This window comes from Lacerta agilis, chromosome 1 (genome assembly GCF_009819535.1).
Source record: "Lacerta agilis isolate rLacAgi1 chromosome 1, rLacAgi1.pri, whole genome shotgun sequence".
Lineage (NCBI taxonomy): Eukaryota > Metazoa > Chordata > Lepidosauria > Squamata > Lacertidae > Lacerta > Lacerta agilis.
In genome coordinates, this window is record NC_046312.1 from 80,011,985 (window position 1) to 80,033,044 (window position 21,060).

Genomic DNA, 21,060 nt, shown 5'->3' on the forward strand with positions numbered 1-21,060 from the left:
AGCACTTACTGATCTGACTGGCCTGTCTAGAGCCCAGGTCCTTGTCTCCTAAACAGGAAACTGCCTGTCAGTTCAGTTCTTGTGCATTCCTGTCAGGGTGCAATAGCCTTTAATTTCTCAGCGTCGTGTCATAGCTGGGAACAAGAAGTTAAGTTCCATCTTCCCCAACCAGGTGCCCTCCAGATGTTTTTGGACTACAGTTCCCATCAACCCCAGTTGTTGGCCGTGCTGGTTGGGGTTAACAGAAGTTGCAGTCCAAAACATCTGGAAGGCACCCAGCTGGGGGGGAGGCCAAGTTTGGTTGCTTTGTGACCTACCAACACAGTGATTATATATTGGGCAGAAAGATACCAAGAGCCAGCACCAGAAAGGTGGGCAGAGAAGAATGCAACTCACTCTCATTTTTCCAAAGCTCCAGTGTTAATTGCTTTTTCAAACACATGATGGGAAACAGCAACATTCCATATAGCACATCTATGTGTACATATAATATGTCTGGCCATATGTGGTTGTCAAATGCTCAACAATACACATCTAGAACGTTGCTACCACCATGGAGACAGCAGAGCTCTGTCTTACCTGGTTAAATCTGCCCAAGGTATTTTGAGGACACAGCGTGCATTTCCTTGGCTGCAACATTACATATGTGAATGGCATTTAAGCAGTAAAGGGTTGGGAAGCAGTACAGCTTCTTAAAACCCTCAAACTTATTTTACAGCGAAATGTATCTCCAAAAGTGCAAGGTATTCCTTCAAGCCATTTCCCTCCAAGAGCTGTTTCCTTTACCACCTTTTATCAGCTGAAAACCGCAGAATGTGGAGCTACAGGCTTTCATGTGGTTGTCAGCAATCGTTTCACGGCTAACAAGATGGGAAAGGAGAGCAAGGTGTTCTGCAAATCATACGGCACTGTGCTTGAGAACAGGGCACTGGCATAGGCCCAACAGGAATGTCTTGAGACGGAATCTACTTAATAAATCCATAAAGCTGTGTTTGGCTTTTAAAGCAACCCACGCACAAAAGTGTGGTTGGAATTGGGGAGGCAGGAGGGAGTTAATGCCCACATTTGTACTCTACCTGGGGGCTTTTGATCTCCTTACCATGGGAGGAAATTCCAAAATTTTAAAATGTTCAGTTCGAGAGAAAAAGAGAGCCCGCCACCCATAATGGAAGAGAACAAAAATTACATTTAAGATTGATTTTTTCACACCATACACACCTGTGAAGGAAGGCCGGTCTGAATTGATTGGCTAAGGCACAGCTTGGTCTAAGTGCAGAAAATCATGGAAGAAGCAGCCCAGCCACCAACAGCAAGGAAGCAGGAGGGAAAAGGCTGCAGAGACAGCAGAAAGGGGATTCAATATATGTGTGATTTTAAAAAATAAAGGAACAAAGCACAAGAGGCATGTAAAGAAGGATCTATAATCAAAACAGTATTTACTGATTTTAGAAAACAAAAACAAAACACTGTACCTATCTTCCCCACCCCTCTAGATATTTTGCACTACAACTCCCTGGGCTGGAGTTGGAAAAGACTACAATGAACCATTCCACCATTTCTCCCAAAGTGGAATTACAAGTGGTTTACAAAAACACTTCTTAAAATGGAATGGTCACATTAACTGGTATAGCACTGCTACAAAAGAAAAGAAAGCTCAGGTTTGCCCAACTGGATTACAGGGAATAAATGTGGTTTAGGATTTTTAAGAAGATTTCTGGCTCACAAGGTAACCATCCAAAAGACAGCTAACAAGGCACACAGAAATTGGGAAAACACAAATAGAACTATTCTGCACACAAGTTGCCAACTCAGTGGGCCAACTAGTATTAAGATCTTGGTACTCTGACTGATGGAAGGTAGATACAGAGCAAACAGCTTCCTCCAGCACTTAACATCCCACCTCAGGAAAGCCTTGTCCAAGCACGTCAGAATGGTATTTTTTTTTTAAAAAAGGGGGAAAAAATCCCGGGGGGGGGGGAAATCAAGGTAGGGACGGCGTGCTTGGACTAGTCTGGCCTCCAAGACAGATCTCGCCTCAACCCACTTTCCCACGGTGCTGGTGACACACAACACCAGGCCCTAGAAATGATTTACATACAAGGCCACTGGCACTGACAATCTGAGGCGGGGGGATCTCTTTGCAGAGATTCATAATAGTGCAAAGAAAAGCAGCACAATCCCACAACCATTATCTAGAACACAGAAACGTTATTTTGCAGTCACCCAACAGCTCCACTCACATCTTTGCCCAAGTCTCTCCTGCCCACTAAACACTTCCATGCACAAGCCCCAATGTGAAATTAAAATCCAAAATACACTGTTGCTCCATTAACTGGATGCTACAATTAAGCAGGAAGGCAAGATATGCACCTCATTAGTCATTAACTGGTAGTATCCAGAAAAAGTAGCCTTTCTAGAATACCATCAGTTACGGAAATGTGGTTTGCGAGAACATGAGGAACAACAAGTTCGTGGAATACCCGTGAGATTAATTGAGCCTTAAATGTTTTATGCTGAATGACTACAGTTCCTGAATATGCAGATGTTATGCTTTCAGAAGAAATTTAGATGCAAATTTGTGTCACAACACTCTGGGCTACAACAAGAGGGCACACCACTTCGTATTGAGTCATATTTTTAGTAGGAATTGCTTATTTGACAACTGAACTTTTTCACTTCAGTTCAGACATCTTGGCACCAGTTGGACTTTGACCCAGAGGAGATTGTTAGTTTGCTTTAAACAGTTTAGTGCTTTGCCATCCAGTGGTCTCCACCCTATAATCTTTCTCTGCAGTTCCACAGCGAGGATGCACCCAAGGCCTGGAAGAGTCCAAGACTCTTTTTCTTTCTAGGGCTGCTGTCGAAAATCTTCTGGGCATGGCTATAGTAAAATATGCAGGGATGTATGATATGTAACATGAACCATGGAAAGAGAAGAAGGGAAATCAGTGGATATTTTGAAGTTTGTAAAATGTTTATTTGAAATTGTAAAATTGAAAATTTAATAAAAAAAAATATAAACAAAGAAAAAGAAAATCTTCTGGGCAATCCCAAGCCCACTTCAAGTCCATCATCAGCATCCCACTGTATCATCAACACCCCCAAGTGGAGCAAGCAGTGGTCCCAGTAGACGCCATCCAATGGAGGAGCCTGTCCTGCCCCTTTCCCCGCAAAGGTTACTTGGATTCAAATCTATCCTCTACAGTGGTACCTCGGTTCTTGAACTTAATCTGTTCCGGGAGTCTGTTGGGCTCCCGAAACCATTTGAAAACCAAGGCGCGGCTTCTGATTGGCTGCAGGAGCTTCCTGCACTCAAGCGGAAGCCGCGTCAGACATTCGGCTTCCGTAAAACATTCGCAAACCGGAAGACTTACTTCCAGGTTTGCGGCATCCGGGAGCTGATTTGTTCGACAACTAAGCCATTCAGGAACCAAAGTACCACTGTACTATGCACTATTTCATCACAAGAGCAGGATGCCTATACACCCCCACCCAGGGTCTCCTCAATGTACTTTAAAATAGAAACACCTAAAGCCTGAAACATACAGGCCTGGTTCACCAATTCATGAATACGTGAGCCAAAATTGGTCCTGGAGAGATCATAGCTGCTGCACTCCTTCCCCTGTCCTCCAACTGACATGTTACCCAGAGCCAAGCTATGGCTTGGTATAGCATCACATCTGAACCCAGGCTTGTGGTTTGTCTCACTCAAGACAAACCAGACAAATGAGTTTATAAATTGGGTCTGGTTATGGTTTAGTGTTCCATGTGAACTGAGCCACTGAGCAGAAGCCCCTTCTCAGAGCTAGGCTATTATCTACGAGAGAGATAATTTTAGTATACCAAGCAAGTACTGCTAAAGGGAGGGAGAAAAAAAGAGGAAAAGGGAAACCGTGTCTAATTGACAGCCTTTCACAACCTGGTGCACTTCAGATGGTTTGGTCTGCAACTCCCATCAGCTTTAGCCCTCTTGCTATGTAGAAGCAAATGATCAGTTACCCTCTGATCAGGCTCCCCATGCTTCATTTTAAAAGCTAAACTGCATCACCCAATATTGGTGCTAGGGATTTGGCCCATGGAAGTGCAGTGAGCACTGTGCTAAGTAATAACACCTAGTTTCCCTGTGTCTAGACAGCAACCGTGTGTGACATCAACAAGCAAACACATTCTGCCTAGGGTCTGGCATACTCTGCGCTAGGAAGAAAGAAGTCTGCTACCTTTGAGCAAATTAGCATATTTTGCTTGTTTTGCGATCTGGGTTGGTGAGTGGAGAGCACTGCTCCAACCAGGTTCTCTCCTTTACAGTACTCAAATAATTATACCTTACAGAACCTGACAAACACTCTGATAAAAGGTTGGAAACGCAGGATTCCTTTAAGAAAGGGAACCTCTGATCCTTCCCCCTTTTTGTCTGGCTCTTGACAAATCATACATGACACTCCCCCTGCCTGTTTAATGCAAAATATATTTATACAGCATTACCAAGTGCTCAGGGCAGTATTAGAAAATTGGATATACTGTATAAGCTAGATGCCAAATGGCTCCTTAAACCAAGATTTCAGTCGCCAAAATGCTTGCCAACTCAGAGTTCATGCTGCTGATTCCTATGCTACGGAAAGAGCAGTGTGGTGTCATTCTCCAGGACCACACCTGTGGGCCATGATCCTCAAGCCCCACTTCTGGCTGGTATGAGCATAGGTCCCCCAAAAAGCCAGGTTGGTTTGCCTCCACAGCTGTTCAGCCAGTGTGTGCTTTTCCATGTAACAAAGACTTTTGAACACCGTGAGGAAGAAGATATTCCTCCTTGCTTGCTGCTGTGTTTCCCCCCAACTGATAGAAAAGCATTAAATTCATCTTGCACTGGAAAAGGTCACCATGAAATTTATGTCAGAACTGACCAGCTGGCTCAAAGATCCATCTATTCCAGAGGTCCTTTTATTACCCTAGGGCAGACGGACATGCCCATAAGTAGGATCTGAAAGAGATGGCCTTTTTGTTCAACACAGCATCTGTAGCCACTAATACACAAAACTATTAGCCACAGAACAAGTTGCCACTAATACATGGAACACAGCGCTTGCAACCATCACATGTAATTGTGATTACAACCATTACTGCACACAGAACTCCACAAACTTCCCTGAATCTCTCTCTCTCACTCACTCACACACACACACACACACACACACACACCGAATGTCTCTCCCACCCAAAAGAATTGCAAAAAGTTGTTTGCAAGGCTGTCATGCCCCAGTACAAACACACCTGGACAACTCACGTTCTAACTCACACTTGGATGCTACACTGGACTTCTGGGACCAAAAGCAGCCTGAAAGGCAAGGTACCATCAGAGATCTTGAGATGGGACTGGCCAGAGAGACAATGAATGAAGCACCCGGAAGCAGACATTGCAATTTAAAATGACAAAGCGAGTGTTTCCACCAACAGACAAGCTCTCCTCACATAATGCTCTGCCAGATATTCAGCTGACTGGAACTTGTATAATGCTGCTTGAAAGGGCAAGTGTTCCCTGTAACAAATGGACTTCTGATCAGCCACCCCATACATAAGAGAAACTGCAAGTTCTCAGGGTTTGGTTCACCACAGCCCCAAGGGCTGGAAGCCTGGTATATATACTTCTAGATTTGCCTTTTTGCTTTGATGCTTTCACACACAACAACTCAAGGCCATGTTCTAAATTCAGCAAAGTGCATTCATGCTAGCATATTCACAAGTCTGATCCCACAACACCAGAAGATCATGATGTTTCTAGTACCTTCAAGAGTTAAAAGCCATGCAATCCCCAAAGCTGGACTACTTACTTTCTAGATCTCTAAATACAATTTAAGTTGTAGTTGGAAACTAGGAACAGTTGCAGACATTGTATTAAAGGCAAAGGCAAACATGAATATTTATTGCTGCCTCTCCTATCCATAAATGCATTTTTTCCTGCCCTGGTAAGATAGAGCCGTAGCAAAACACATACGGCATGTGTACACAGGTAGGATTTCAGTGAACTCATGCATCCTGCAGAGGCCAATGCCCAAAGTTAAACATTTCTGTGGGCTCCATTTGCAAGGAGGCACAAGATACCGCCCTCACTTCCTCCACACAGGCTAATGAACAAAATGCATGCAAGCCAAGATGAAATCTGAGCAATCTTAGAAGCCTTCCTACTACATCCTTCCCGAATGGGATCGGCTCTAGACATTTCCTGGGCTAGTTCACTCTCTTATTATGGGCCTCATGTAAGTAAATGTAAATTGCTGCTTAAGCAGCCCCGATCTGATTTCTAGAGCTTAAATGTGGCTATCTGGCACAACAAGAAGCACAACCGATAGTAGGTATTTTGTGACTATTCAGAACAACTCAGTAACTCACCATTCCTAATAGGTGCTCTAGGCGCTCTTTTGGCATCCTACCTGCTTGTGGGAGAACTGGAATAGCTAGTTGTTGCAGTTCCTGAGTCCATGTAAGGACTGCAGCTGCCTTGGAGAAGAAACTTGCCTTGGGAGATGAGCCAGTTCCAGAGGAGTTGCCCCCATGCAAGTACTTTTCAAACCACCCACATATAAACAACAATAACACCAGGAAGAGCAACTTGATACATGCTTCCTGTCCCCTAAAAGTAGTAAGGCACACTATCAAAAGGCAGGTTTATAGTTTCCCTAGGTCCTTCCCTCCACTTTCCAAATCTAGTGCCCGAGTGCCAGAATATACATCAAGTCACCTCTTTAAAACAAATGCACTTAAGTCTGGTCAGTTTTACTGGGGGAGGGGGAGCAGCAGGAGGGAGGCCTGATCCAGAACATACTCCAGTCTAGACTAGGACCCACTGAAAATCACTGCACCCACCAGACCTGAGTGCTCACTGGAAGGACAGATCCTGAAGCTGAGGCTCCAATATTTTGGCCACTTCATGAGAAGAGAAGACTCCCTGGAAAAGACCCTGATGTTGGGAAAGATGGAGGGCACAAGGAGAAGGGGACGACAGAGGACAAGATGGTTGGACAGTGTTCTCGAAGCTACCAACATGAGTCTGACCAAACTGCGGGAGGCAGTGGAAGACAGGAGTGCCTGGCGTTCTCTGGACCATGGGGTCACAAAGAGTTGGACACGACTAAACAACAACAAATCTGAACAGGTATTTTGTCCTCCAGTGTGCTGTGTAATTGGGGTAACTAACATAGCATGCAAGGCCTAGAACCCATTAAAAAGCAGGAGGCAGTTCCCGACCACCACCTAAAAGGCACATACACAACCTAGCAGTTTGAAAGCATGCCATTGCAAGTAGATAAACAGGTACTGCTGCAGCGGGAAGGTAAACGGCATTTCCGTGTGCTCTGACTTCCGTCACAGGGTTCTGTTGCACCAGAAGCGGTTTAGTCATGCTGGCCGCATGACATGGAAAGTTGTCTGTGGACAAATGCCAGCTCCCTCGGCCCAAAAGCAAGATGAGCGCCTCAGCCCCATAGTCACCTTTGACTGGACTTAACTGTCCAGGGGTCCTTTACCTTTTACCTAACACTAATGGGTGCTGATATAGCTATGAACACACAGTAGTAGAGTTCCCAAATGCCTCACAACCCAGAAAGCAAAATATCAATCAGCATTTTCTTACTCCTTCAGGTATACAAGGCCTTAGGGAGGTGTCTCCACCCCAATCAATCAGCCCAGACACGAAGCTCCAGCTCTGAGGGCCTTCTCAGTAGTTGAACCCAACCAGTGGAACACCCTCCCGTCAGATGACTTTTAGAAGACATCTGAAGGTAGCCGTGGACAGGGAAGTGTTTAATGTTTGATTATTTTACTGTGGCTTTATAATTTGTTGGAAGCCACCCAGAGTGGCTGGGGCAATGTTGCCGCTGTAAGTCAGGTGAGGCAGGGCCATAGCTCAGTGGCAGAGCATCTGCTTTACTTGCAGAAGGTCCCAGGTTCAAGTTTGGGCTGGGAGAAATCCCTGCCTGAAATCCCAGACAGTTGCTGCCAGTCAGTGCAGACAATACTGAGCTACATGAACTATTGGCCTGACTCAGTACAAAACACACTTCCTACATCCCTAATTATATTTGCCATTTCAGGTCTGTTTATCCAAGCAGGGTAACTCTCATCATCCCTGACTACTGGCTGGGGCTGATGCAGGCACAACAACATCTGGACGGCCATAGATTCAGCTCAAATAAAGCTCCGAAGGCGTAAAACCCTAATCATTTCAAAAACTTAGGCCTAACACTGCCCTCTTAATGAAAGGATGTATCTTAACTGGAGGAGGGAAAAGAGAGGAAGCAGTGGGAGGTTAGCACATGCAACAGACATTTAATGAGGCACCACAAGTTGGTCCCAAAATGTTTGTATCCAAAAGAAACAGCACTGGCACAAAATAATTAAGCCAGATGCATATACTGTATATGATAAGCTGGTTCCACTTTCAGCTGCTAAAAGGTTGCTAAAATACAGAATTTCTTGCAGCCTTCTACTTCAGAACACATTCCTCAGATTATTATCGTTCAACAAGCATTCCAAAGTCTTTATCCCAGTTAGTATCTGTCCTGGATTGGAATTGTTTTGCTGTAAGCGGCAGTTTTAAACTGTTTCTTATAATTATAATTGTTGTTGTTTAAACTGTGTTTATATGCAATTGTTTTATCTGTTATGTTTTACACACACACACACACACACACACACACACACACACAAACACCCCATCACATATAGAAAGATACAGGGAGAGTGGGGGAATATGAATTGCTTCAGCAGAGCAATTTATAATTGTAATAAAATACAGTGGTACCTCTGGTTACAAACAGGATCCATTCCGGAGTCCAGGCCATATCCTGAAAATTCTGTAACCGGAGGACCACTTCTGTGCACGCACAAGCGGCAAACCCACTTACGGGTTTGCTGCGGCCGTAACCCGAAGATTCCATAACCTGGAGGTTATGCAACACGAGGTACAACTGTAATCTTCCCAGATGGTCACGTGTTTGACAACTGTCAGCAATCCCTGCACGCCTTCTCCAGCCCATCCTATAACTTGATACTTGTCCAAGACAACAGGAGTCCCGTCTTCAAAACAACTGCAGAACACCCCCCATATACAGGCATTAAATAACTTTTACAGGCAGTAAATAACTTTTACAGGCAGTAAATAACTCTATTTTGCAATATTCAGCTTTTGTGGGCTAACAGCTCTCTACATTAACCTTTGCCAACCTGGGCCTTTCCAGATGTTTTTGGAATACAACTTCCATTATCCTCAACCAGCACAACTCTCAATGTCTCACCAGTTCCAAAGACAGAAACTAATAGGAAGAGCTTGCTCATACCCTGCAACAAAGTAAAGAAGCTTTGTTGTTGTTGTTCAGTCGTTCAGTCGTGTCCGACTCTTCATGACCCCATGGACCAGAGCACGCCAGGCACTCCTATCCTCCACTGCCTCCCGCAGTTTGGCCAAACTCATGCTAGTCACTTCAAGAACACTGTCCAACCATCTCATACTCTGTCGTCCCCTTCTCCTTGTGCCCTCCATCTTTCCCAACATCAGGGTCTTTTCCAGGGAGTCTTCTCTTCTCACGGGGTGGCCAAAGTACTGGAGCAACAACTTCAGGATCTGTCCTTCCAGTGAGCACTCAGGGCTGATTTCTTTAAGGATGGATAAGTTTGAGCTTTTTGCAGTCCATGGGACTCTCAAGAGTCTCCTCCAGCACCATAATTCAAAAGCATCATTTCTTCGGCAATCAGTCTTCTTTATGGTCCAGCTCTCACTTCCATACATTACTACTGGGAAAACCATAGCTTTAACTATACGGACCTTTGTCGACAAGGTGTCTCTGCTTTTTAAGATGCTGTCTAGGTTCGTCATTGCTTTCCTCCCAAGAAGCAGGCGTCTTTTAATTTCGTGGCTGCTGTCACCATCTGCAGTGATCATGGAGCCCAAGAAAGTAAAATCTCTCAATGCTACTAGAAGCTTTACTTTCTAGTAATTCCCCAAGTAGAAGTATTTCATTTTTCAAAATAACCATTTCTGAAGCCACCATTGAAAATAAATTGTGAGGAAAGAGAATGAAGTCAGGAAGAGATCCCAAAAGATCCTGAATTAAAAAGGGGGATAGAAGTATGGCTAGCAGCTCACCATCACCAGTTATGGGTGGGAATGCAAAACCACACTCTGATCATGCATAAATGGACACATTTAGGAAGCACATCATTCAGTAGCACTTCGGGACTTTCCTCCCAAGTTCTTGTGCACACAAGACAGAACATAGGAAGTGGTTTTATATTGAGTCAAGCCATTGGTCAATCTAGCTCAGTATTGTCTCCATCAGTGGTGAGGAACATATGGTCCTCTGGATGTTGTTGGGACTACCATTTCCATCATCACTGATCTTGGCCATGCTGCCTGGGGCTGATGGGAACGAGGAGTTCAACAACATCTTGAAAGCTACTGGTTTACATTGACTGGAACCAACCTCTCCAGGCCAGGGTTTCAGGAAGGGGCTTTGCTCAACTCCATCTGGATATGCCAACTACTGAATGTGGAACTTCTGCATGTAAGGAATGTGCTCAGCTATTGAACTACAGTGCTTTCCCTGCAACATAGCAACACACACACACACAAAAGTGGAAGAGGGAAGAGGTTGCAAGAAGACTAAAACTCTTTCCTGGCAAGCATTGTTGTAAAACACACCTCCATTTTTCTTCTTTCTACACTTTCAATCATGTTCTTCATAAGGCTTCTTTATGCTTTTACTTTTAAAAAAGGTGTACACCTGAAAATGTGAAGTATGAACACTAGTCACCTTAGTCATTGCCATACTTGGATGTGCTGCCCCAAATGCCCCATACTCTTCCAATAGCCTTCCTCTTTTTATTGACTGAACCCCTTTGCTTTGCCACAAGACCCACTTCTTTGTTAAAGCTTTTCCTAGCTTGAAGGTCAACTTCTAGTTAGCATCTTAGCTCCTTCCTGCACTGCTGAGCTCCCTCTAACCCACATGGTCAATTCTCCATGCATCCATGACCTTTCACTTCACAGCACCTTGTCACTGCACACTGCCAGAGGCACAGGGCAGAGGTGTCAGCCAATACATTAGCTCTGCCTATTAGTATTTTTAATATTATTATTACCACCACCACCACCACGCCAGGTCCCAGGGAGGGTTACCACAATCTAAAGTTAAAACAGTTAAAATGAATTACAGTCACAGGAATAGATGCTGCCAGATGCTGGACGTCCTCAGCCCCCTCTCACATTTCTGCCAGTTAGAAACATGACTCTATCCAAAGTCACAAGGCTAGAAAATGGCTCTAGCAGGACAACAGATTCAGCACGAGATCAGGAGCAGGCACGGCACAGGCTTGCTGGCAGGTGCCTATACAGGTGGGGCTGGGGGAATCTTTTAACCACAAATTTAAACAGCAGCCATAGTTACAACCCTTAAGAAAGACAAGGATGGGCATCAATGTGGGATGAGAATCAGGAAGCTTGGTAAACTCAGACTTGTGCAGGTGTGGGTTGAGAAGGACACCCAATGGTCAGGGGGTCAGGATGCCCCATTCCCTTCCCTAAATTAGCAGAAGGAAAAGGTGCTGGTTGTGCATAGCTTCCATGCACTTGAATTTATACGCCCCAGACACCTTTTCCTTGGTGGGTGAGAGTTTTACAGCAGCGTACCTTTGGATCCTGATAACATTTAAGTTAACAGCAGCATCTGTTCCACTTGGCAAGTAGCCCAGTGGCCAGGAAGGAAGCCGAACACTCACACCCTCACAGCACTCAAAAAGAGGGGCCAGGGGAAAACTAACAAGACTGGGGTTTTAGTGGCCGCCTTGACATTTATTTATTTATTTTGCAAACTGGAGGATTTCAAAACAGAGGGCAAAAGCTCTGGGTCTGTGTTTCGTTCACCTGTTTCTCATTCTAGGATTTGCTCTTCCTGCTCCTACACCGAGAATGTTTTTGCTTTTACTGGAAAGGAATCTGCCTTTGCCAAGCGCAGAGCAAAAGCCCCATGTGATAGCTTTGTTCATTACTCAGCATGGACTTTGAACAGCTTGCCACTCCCTGCGCAAGCAAGTTCCTTGTTCATGAAGAATGCAAAGGACACCATACACCCTTACAGGCAGGCATGGTCCCTTTCCAAAGACGGCCTGCGTTTCTCCCACCCCCACCCCCTCGCCTCCGCCAGCTAGACTTCTGCAACAAAGCTTGGGCTGGCTGCACTTAGGGCGCGTCCCTCACCAATTAGAACTGGCCCAGGGCAGAAAGGCAGAGCTTCACCCCCAACATGTGTCACACACACAAGACTGGTTTAACTAGTTGATTTGATCTCACTTCAAGAGACTCACCTGGCTCCCAATCCCTACACACAACCGCCCCCCTGCAACCCCTCCAGGGGTGTAGATTACATGCCTAACTAATCAGGATTCTAGTGTCCCAGGCTTATACTCACCATTGCCTCACCTGGCCATATAAGGGGAAAGCCGAGCAGCTCCAGGAGAGGCAGATAGGAAAGCAGTGATAAGGGTGTGGAAAGGAAGGGCTGACTTTGGAGGCCCCTCAAGAGAATGAGCGGAAGACATGAGATCAAGGGGGAGGGAAGGGAGTAAATCCATCTACTCAAGGCTCTGACATGCCTCAAGGACAGTTCGAAACACAATTCCATAATGAGGATAAATACATTTTATGCATGGGAAAGCAGCAGTTAAACAAAGGGGGGGGGACTAGCTTTAGGATTTATCTGAGTGGGGGGCATAAATAGAGATCAAATGAGAGATCAAAACTCTATAAGACCTATAGAATCATAGAGTTGGGACCACAGGAGTCATCTAGTTGAACCAACCACCTGCAATGTAGGTATATTTTGCCCAACGTGGGGCTCGAACCGACAACCCCATTGTGGTTTCAATGCCGATCCACATCTGTTAACAGGAGCTGGCCCCTCTCCCTTTTCTGGAAGTTCAAGTTAACTTGGGGAAAATGTACAAAACCAGCTACAACACAGTTTTGGAGATGGGCTGGAGGAGCAGAAGAGTCTAACTCCATGAAGCAACAGCGAAGTACACACCAAGAAACATGAGCCCCGGCCTGCTCAGACCAAGGTTACACCCCACATCTGACAGGAAGGGAGCAGCAGTTCTGAGGTGGAGGGAGGAGGGAAGGGAGTGTGGAGCATACACACAACAGGAAAGGAAATGGTGCCGAGTCGGCAGCAGAACAGAGAGAAGGGATTGTTCCAGTGGTATGCCAGCAATCTGACTGCAGGGCAGCTGTCCTTCTGGGCAGTCAAAGGAGGGTTTTGTGTGTGCCTGTTTGAGGTTTGCTTCACTGGTTAACACCATGAATCTATGAACTAGAAAGATGTAGCAAAAGTGAGGTGTCCGCTCCCCATTTCTGAACAGCTTGTATCCACAGTCTCAGATAGCCAAGAATAGTGGTACCACCCACATTCCTTCTGTGTTCAACAGGTAAGTTACAGAGGACCACTGTCAACATGCACCAGTGTGGAATGACTAGTCATAGGCCAGCAGGATAACTGGCTAAGAGGCTGCAATGAGGAGGCATGGATACTACAGTGGAACCTCGTGTTACGTACGGTCCTCCTTGCGAACGCTTTGGGTTATGAGATCTACTAACCCGGAAGTAGATGCTCCTGGTTGTGAACTTTGCCCTGGGATGCGAGCGGAGGTCTTGCGGCGACGGCAGGAGACGCCATTAGCGAAAGCACGCCTCATATTAAAAACGGTTTTGGCTTAAGAACGGACCTCCGGAACAAATTCAGTTCGTAACCGGAAGTACCACTGTACAGACAGCTCACAATTAAGACAGCACAATAACTCTTGAGGCCACTAACATCACTCATTTTGGAGCCAGCAAGCAACACCTGCCCATCTAATTAGTCAAGTCAGGACACTAGTGGTATGGGTGGATCCACAAGGACTGATCCCGGGGGTGGAGGGCAAAGTGCGCACAAACACAGCACCAGAGACCACCCATTTCTGTTAGATCTGGTGACAAAGCAGCATAAGAACAGAATCACGCAACAGGAGCATGCTGGACCAGCCCTATTGGCCCATCCAGTCCAGCATCTTGTTCTCACAGTGGCCAGCCAGATGCCTGCATGCAAGCTGGACCTGAGCATTCCACCACTCTGGCCACCTGTGATCCCCTGCCACTGGTATTCAGGGGCATAGTCCTTCTGACAGTGAGGGCACAGCATAGCCATTGTGGCTAGTCACTGCTAGTCTTATCCTCCATGCATTTGTCTCATCCATCCTCCTTTAAAGCCAACCACGCCAATGGCCACCACCGCCTCCTGTGGAAGCAGGTTCCATAGTTTAACCATGTGCTGCATGAGGAAGTGTTTTCTTTGTTTCTGTCCTGAATCTTCCAACATTCAGCTTCAATGGATGTCCACAAGTTCTAGTGTTATGCAGGGAGGTCTAGGCACCAAACTCATATGCCAGGTGTATGCCTCTTTCTCTACAGGTAGGCTTTGTTCCCAGACTACTCACTGACAAAACCCTTAGTTGTTTTCCTGGCTCCCTTCACCTGCTTCATCCCTTCATTGCAGTGCTACTACAAACAACTTCACAGAATGTGTATGATGCACTCTGCATCTCCTTTGGGGTGGGAGGGGAGGCAACATGCCAGAAGAATGACCACTGGCAGTCTGCGCCGCAGGTTTGCTCCCCCCGCCCCAGAATGGCTGTAACTCTGGGCTACTTTGCAGGGGTTAGTACAGGGGTCAGCAAACTTTTTCAGCCATGGGCCAGTCTACTGTCCCTCAGACCTTGTGGGGGGCCGGACTATATTTTGAAAAAAAATATGAACGAATTCCTATGCCCCACAAATAACCCAGAGATGCATTTTAAATAAAAGCACACATTCTGCTCATGTAAAAACATCAGGCAGGCCCCACAAATAACCCAGAGATGCATTTTAAATAAAAGGACACATTCTACTCATGTAAAAACACGCCGATTCCCGGACCGTCCGCGGGCCGGATTTAGAAGGCGATTGGGCCACATCCGGCCCCCAGGCCTTAGTTTGGGAACCCCTGGGTTAGTATAACCCACATTTTAAAGTAACATATCCATACCCCCCCCCCAAGTGTGGGTACAATAATGATAAACTTTACCTGTACTTGGAGAATATTTTTTATAAAGTGTTTTCTAACATTAATCATTTTAGGTTTATGAAATATGGCCAAGATCAGCTCCTGTCTTTGTTGCTACTTTTCATACAGACACATTTCTGACCTATCAAAGTTATACTAGTCTGCATTTCCAAATTATTTTCTGTCGGCCAATCACTTTTCCGTAAAGGAAGATGAAAAAAAGCTTAGAAATGAACCAGGAAGTTCCTTCTCCAGATAATGGGTGAATCATTCTAGACTTCTTTCTGCCTTGCTTTCCTAAATGTCAGTCACTGCTATGACATCATTCATTAGCAAAACACCACTTCAAAGGCAGGACCAGGCAAGTTTCTTGCAAAATGAATGGACAGAATAATGCCCTCACCTTTTGTCCAATATTTTGGATTATACAGGGGTTAAAGGTAAAAGGACCCCTGACCATTAGGTCCAGTCGTGTCCAAATCTGGGGTTGCGGCGGATATTTAAAAAAAAAAATCAGGAAAGTTGTAGATCTGGGGTTATGGTTCATCTGGGAGAGGAGGGAACGTACTCCCTCAAAGACACCTAGGATAAGTGGATTAATTCCGGTTCACAAAGTATACAGCCCCACAGCTGCTAAAACTATAGCAGATGCTTGTGCAAATACAACTTATTCATTGGGCCTTTGGGTACTTGTTAACTTGAAAAACCTAAACAAAGCACCACACTAGTCATCAATGTAACTATGGCTGATGGGGAGGACATTTCTATACCTGAAGGTGGTTCAGGAATGACTGCATATACCTGAGCTAGGAGTTCTTCACCACTGCCTTAAGTCAGATTACTACTAGTATTTATCGGCAGCACTGGTAGAATATGTATTTATGACAGATGCATGCATCTACCACAAGAACAAAAGTGATGTACACACTGCTGTGTCCAACATGCCCTGGGAGCTCCCATAATTTATGTATACACAGCCACAGAAGAAACACACCAACCAAGATATCTCATCTCATACAAGTTCTATTTTCCTCCCCCTAAGAGGGAGGGGACAGATCTATGGACGAGGCAGTCAAGTCAGGAAGAATTCAACGCTCCCAGCCTCCAAGCACAGGAGCTTTGCAAGTTGGGAGTTGAAAAATCTTTCGCAACACAAAAGGCCACTTTTCCCCCCTCTGTGGGAATTTGCAGCTGAGCTCTGGGGACAAAGGGATTTCACAGGCACATACACAGACATCTCCCTTCTCTACCCCCCCCCAACCCCAACCACCACCTCCCCTCCAGCTTCCCCATTTCCTGTCACAGTAGCACCAGACCTCAGGCTCAGAAACAAACAAACACAGAGTACTGGATTCTGGGAAACGGGCCAGAGCATTCCAGGGCAGCCTGGCCACCAATCAGGAGCAAGAGCTCCCACTTTACCCAGCAGTGCTCCTTATCATGTTAGAGGAAAAACAACCCTTCCTGGCTCCCTCCTCCTTCCCCACCCCAACCCCCACCCACCCCGCCAAAGCCAAGGCAGGATTCGGCTGAAGAGGCGGCTGCGAAGCTTGGCTGGAAAGGGGCTGAAGCTTCAAGGATGTAGGGGAGAATGTGGAAGGAGAGAGGGAGGAGGAGAAGAACTGGTAATTACCAAGTTGGCCATTTTGCTACAAGAACGCCGCAACCAGACATACGGCAACTCCTTGCTCAGCATTACCTATAAAAGCAACGTGGTGATAACGTTCCACGTCGACAAACCAGTCAAGATTCCCTGTACAATCATTTCGAGGCTGGCATGCGTGATCACAACAGTTCCGTTGTTACAAAGGTACCTCAGAAACTCGTTTGCAGGTGTTCCGTTCCAGCACTACTCTGCTTCAAAAAACATCCAGGGGAAAAAAGCCAGCTAGTTTTCAATTACAGCCTTACAGCAAATAGAATCTTGGCGTTCTTCGAGATAAGGCCCTGCCTATCAGCTGCACAGGAGCAAAGTCCTCTGCAGACAGCAACATTCGCCAGGAGGAATCATAGCCTGCCCTGGATACTGTCTGCAGGAAGCAGCCCCTAGGGAGCGGTCCAGTGGCCAACGCCCAGCTGACTAAATTTTGCATGCTTCTTTTCATGCAGAGGAGGGAAAGGTAGATAGCACACCTACCTAGGCTTTCTGCATTAACTTTAGAGATAAAAGCTTCTTTTCTTCCTCCTTATTTCACCTCAGTCAGAGGCTAGTTTGGCCTAAGGCACAGAGCATCACAACACTATAGGGAGAGTTTCTGCCAAAGCAGCCAGTACCAACTTTGCAGGAAACTGCATGTTTGAGATGGGAGCAGCTACCGACTTGTGCTCCTGGCACCCCCAGCAAAAGGCGTCCCAGTTCCAGGATCAAACAGCTACAAAAGCAGCGTCCGAAACCCCAAAACTGCTATCCTCCCTGCACCTAGCACAGCAGCAGATAATTCTTAGGCCAAATGCCTATGTACACAAGGGAGCTTAAAACAAACATATACTTATGCAGGCTGGCTGCCGTGCCTCAAACTCTGCATCGCAAGCATGCTTTCACCCATGGGGCACAATCACGAGCTCACTCAGCAAACCTGACATTCAGCCCTTAAAGGACCAGCTAGCTGGTGCTTGAACAGAGCGACAACCAAGTGAAGAAAGGTGTTTGGTCTCAGGTGCCCAAATGTCCAAATGTTTGCGGCTGCCTCAGAGAAATTCAAGATACATGGCATAGGTCCATTTTCATAGCCCAGGAATGCAGCCCCACAATTTCCAGCAACAGCCAAGATGAATTTTTTGTGTGGAGGACCAGTGGCTACTAGCAACTGCAGCTATGACTGCCTCCGGTGTCAGAGGCAGGGTGCCTCTGAATACCATTTGCTGGGAATCACAAGTGGGAAGAATGCTGTTGTGCTCAGGCCCTAACTGCAGGTTTCCCCACAGGCCTCCATCTGATTGGCCACTGTGAGAACAGGATGTTGGACTGGATGGGCCTTTGGTCTGACCCAGCAGGGCACTTGCGGAGTTGTGGAGGGTTGGTCTCAACCAAGGCACTGCATGAAAGAAATGCCTCCTTCAAATGGTTGCACTAGGAACTGTGTCATCAGCTGGCTATGCTACATCTCAGGAAGGAAAGGAGACAATGAATGTTGACTGCAAAAATAAATCCAAGCTGGTAACTGATCTGAAGATGTAAGCTACATTAAGGGACAGCTTAACTTTTGAAAATACCCTTTCTGCAGGAGCCTGCATCTTTTGCATTCTGGAATTCTCCAGAGCTATTAATTTCTTTAGTCGTAATAGTTACACTGAAAGCCTTGAGAACTGCAACAATCTTGTCTGGAAATGTTGGGGGAGGGGGGCTATGCGGGCTTCCAATAGTTCAGAGTTAGTCCTTTACTGTGCTGTTTTAAAAAAAGCTTTTCACAAATCTACACACAAAACCCTCACGTCCTTTCAATGCTCTGTGCTCTGTCTGTCACCTGTTTCTCCCCAAATGTCAGAGGTTTGAAAGTCTCCATCTTGTATGATTGGGACTCTAAAGGAAAAAAGTAGAAGAAAATAGATCATCACTAACCCAATTCTGACGGCAGAATGTGAGTTTCCTTGTCTCAGAACCCGGTGCCCCCTAAAAATACACATGGTGAAAGTGTGCATGCCACAATGAGATACAGAATCCATCTTGAAAATTTCAGCTTTCACTTAAAGAAAAAGCACAGAAGTAAGCTTCTGACCCTTAATAGTTGTGGAGGTAAGTGGGAAAGCGGGGGGGGGGGGGCTTTGTGAAAGCTTGCAAAACAAGACTGTTGTTGACTAGGATTTCCAGTGATTGGCGGAGCGTTTTCTGGGTCCCTCGTAGACTTTACACTAGCCATTGTATTCACCTTTTCCGCACAGGACTTGGATTGTTGAAACAAGCTCCATGCCTAGGCAGAATACACAGCCCTAACAGTGATGCTTGAGTCATGTTCTCCTTTTTTTATTTCACAAGCCCCACCTTGTAACGTCCCTATTCTCATAGACTAGATCACTGTGAGAGAGCAGCATAAGAAGCTGCTCTTTACCAGGTCTGACTATTTGCCAATCAAGCCTAATTCTGGTACTGTATACTATTGCTGACAGCAGCTCTTCAGCATCTTGGGCAGTTGCGCCTTCCATCACCTGCTACCTGATCTTTTAACTAAACTGGAGGTGTGTGCCAGGGGTTAAACTTGGGGTTTTCTGCATGCAAAACATGTGCTCTACCACTGAAGTATGGCCCCTCCCCACTTACATCGCACGGGGGCAGGGCATCCCCCTATCATGAAGGTGCTGCATTATGTCCTAGGGGTGATCAAAGACGCACAGCATTCAGTCTAACTCAGGCCCCAACTAACCCACAGAGCAAAACTCAAAAAAAGCCCCTGTGTCATAGCCCACGTGGTCCAGGCCATTTCCTCCTTCACCCACCTGTATGCAAGATCAAAGCAACGTACAACAACGTGCAAACAGCTTGGTAAGTTTGGTTAGCAAACAGGAATAGTGTGGGCACAGATCTGGAATAACAAGTGCTGCAGGTCTATTCTTTTGGTACATGCCACACGGCTGCACAAGAGCAGGATCAAATGTTGCATGACGCCAAACTGCTGTGGGTGTGGGCTCTGGGCAATTTCATATTCAGGCACTCCAAACTGTTAGCTAGAGTAGATATGATCTGCAGCACTGCCCCTGTTAATGCCATCAACCCACTCTATTGTTGTTTTTGTTGTTGACAAGTCTTGCAGACACCGCGCGTGCTCTATCTCAAAGGGGGGGAAGAATAGGCTGGCCTTTGCAGTAATACCTACACACAACTACTACCAGTAATAGAAGCATCCATTTCTCAGGACAGAAATCCTTTCTTTACTCTGTGGGGGGCACAGGACAAAGAGACACATTACCTTCCACCTAGCAGGCACTGAACACTTTTAGGGAATAAAAATGTAATCTCACTATATAGCATAGCCACTCTTTACAAGCTTTAAGTATTTGATTTAATTCTGTTCTCAGGCTTTGATGGTAAGCCTCCTGTGGGGTGGGGGCAGGGGGGACAACTTCACTTTTGCAGGTCAGAAAAATCCGGCTATTTATTAAATCTGAAGGATCAAGCTAGAGGACATGTCACCAATGCAAGACACACATTTCACAGGAATCCCCCTGCCTAGCAGATTAAGTCACTCATTCCTCAGTTCACTACAGAAATAGGTGTTCATTACGGCACTGGTGATGTTTTGGAGACATATCCACTGCAGCATTTTGAGCAGGAGACAGGATTATGCATCCCTTGAATCCCTCATATACACACACACACACAACGCCCAGTGTTTTCCACTCAGCTACATCTGCATCCCACTGCAAATTTCGCATACTAGTCTTGGTCCAACCGAGATACACAAAGCCCAGCAAAATAAAATAAACTAGCTACAGTTGAAATTAGGAGGCTTAAAACTAAAGAGACATAGAGCCACTCATTTAGTTGGTGGGGAAGTGGGAGGAAACATCAACGTCATGCAAAAAGCTTTCAAGGCAAGTCCTTTTGTTGTTCAGGCAGAAAGGAAGGAAGCAAACAAGGATTTCCTGGTCAGACAGGAAATGACATTGTGTTTAGAAACTTGCAGGAAAGAGAAGGCAAGTTTGCCTAGTGAACACTAAATTTTGCCTTGCCTGAAAGGAGCAAGGGTGCAGGACGGTAATTCTAAAGGAGCACGGCAGTGACACCCAGACTTATTCCCCAAAGGATTCCTAATCTGCTTTTCTTTTACAGCTGTGGAGCAGTTGCCTCCTTTAACAACTCCAGACTCACTCATACTCTCCGTTCCTCCTGCAAACCAGGGACACAAAGCTGACCATTTACCTCCTGATGTTCCCTCTTTAAACAGATTCATTTTACCTCCTCCCCACACCTCACTAGCTAAACACCAGAATGCTGTCACTCACATCT

General features: G+C 45.9%; 1 protein-coding gene across 8 annotated transcripts in view; it reads right to left on the reverse strand.

The window, feature by feature from the left end:
- CTNND1 (catenin delta 1) overlaps window positions 1-21,060 on the reverse strand; it is a 57,909-nt gene that overhangs the window by 29,385 nt on the left and 7,464 nt on the right. For 6 of the 8 annotated variants that reach the window (XM_033157993.1, XM_033157984.1, XM_033157964.1 and 3 more), the window contains exon 2: window positions 1,219-1,332. The exons of the other annotated variants lie outside the window; for them this stretch is intronic. The gene's annotated coding sequence lies outside the window, so the exon portion shown is untranslated. The remainder of the gene's footprint in view (window positions 1-1,218; window positions 1,333-21,060) is intronic. 8 annotated transcript variants of the gene reach the window in all.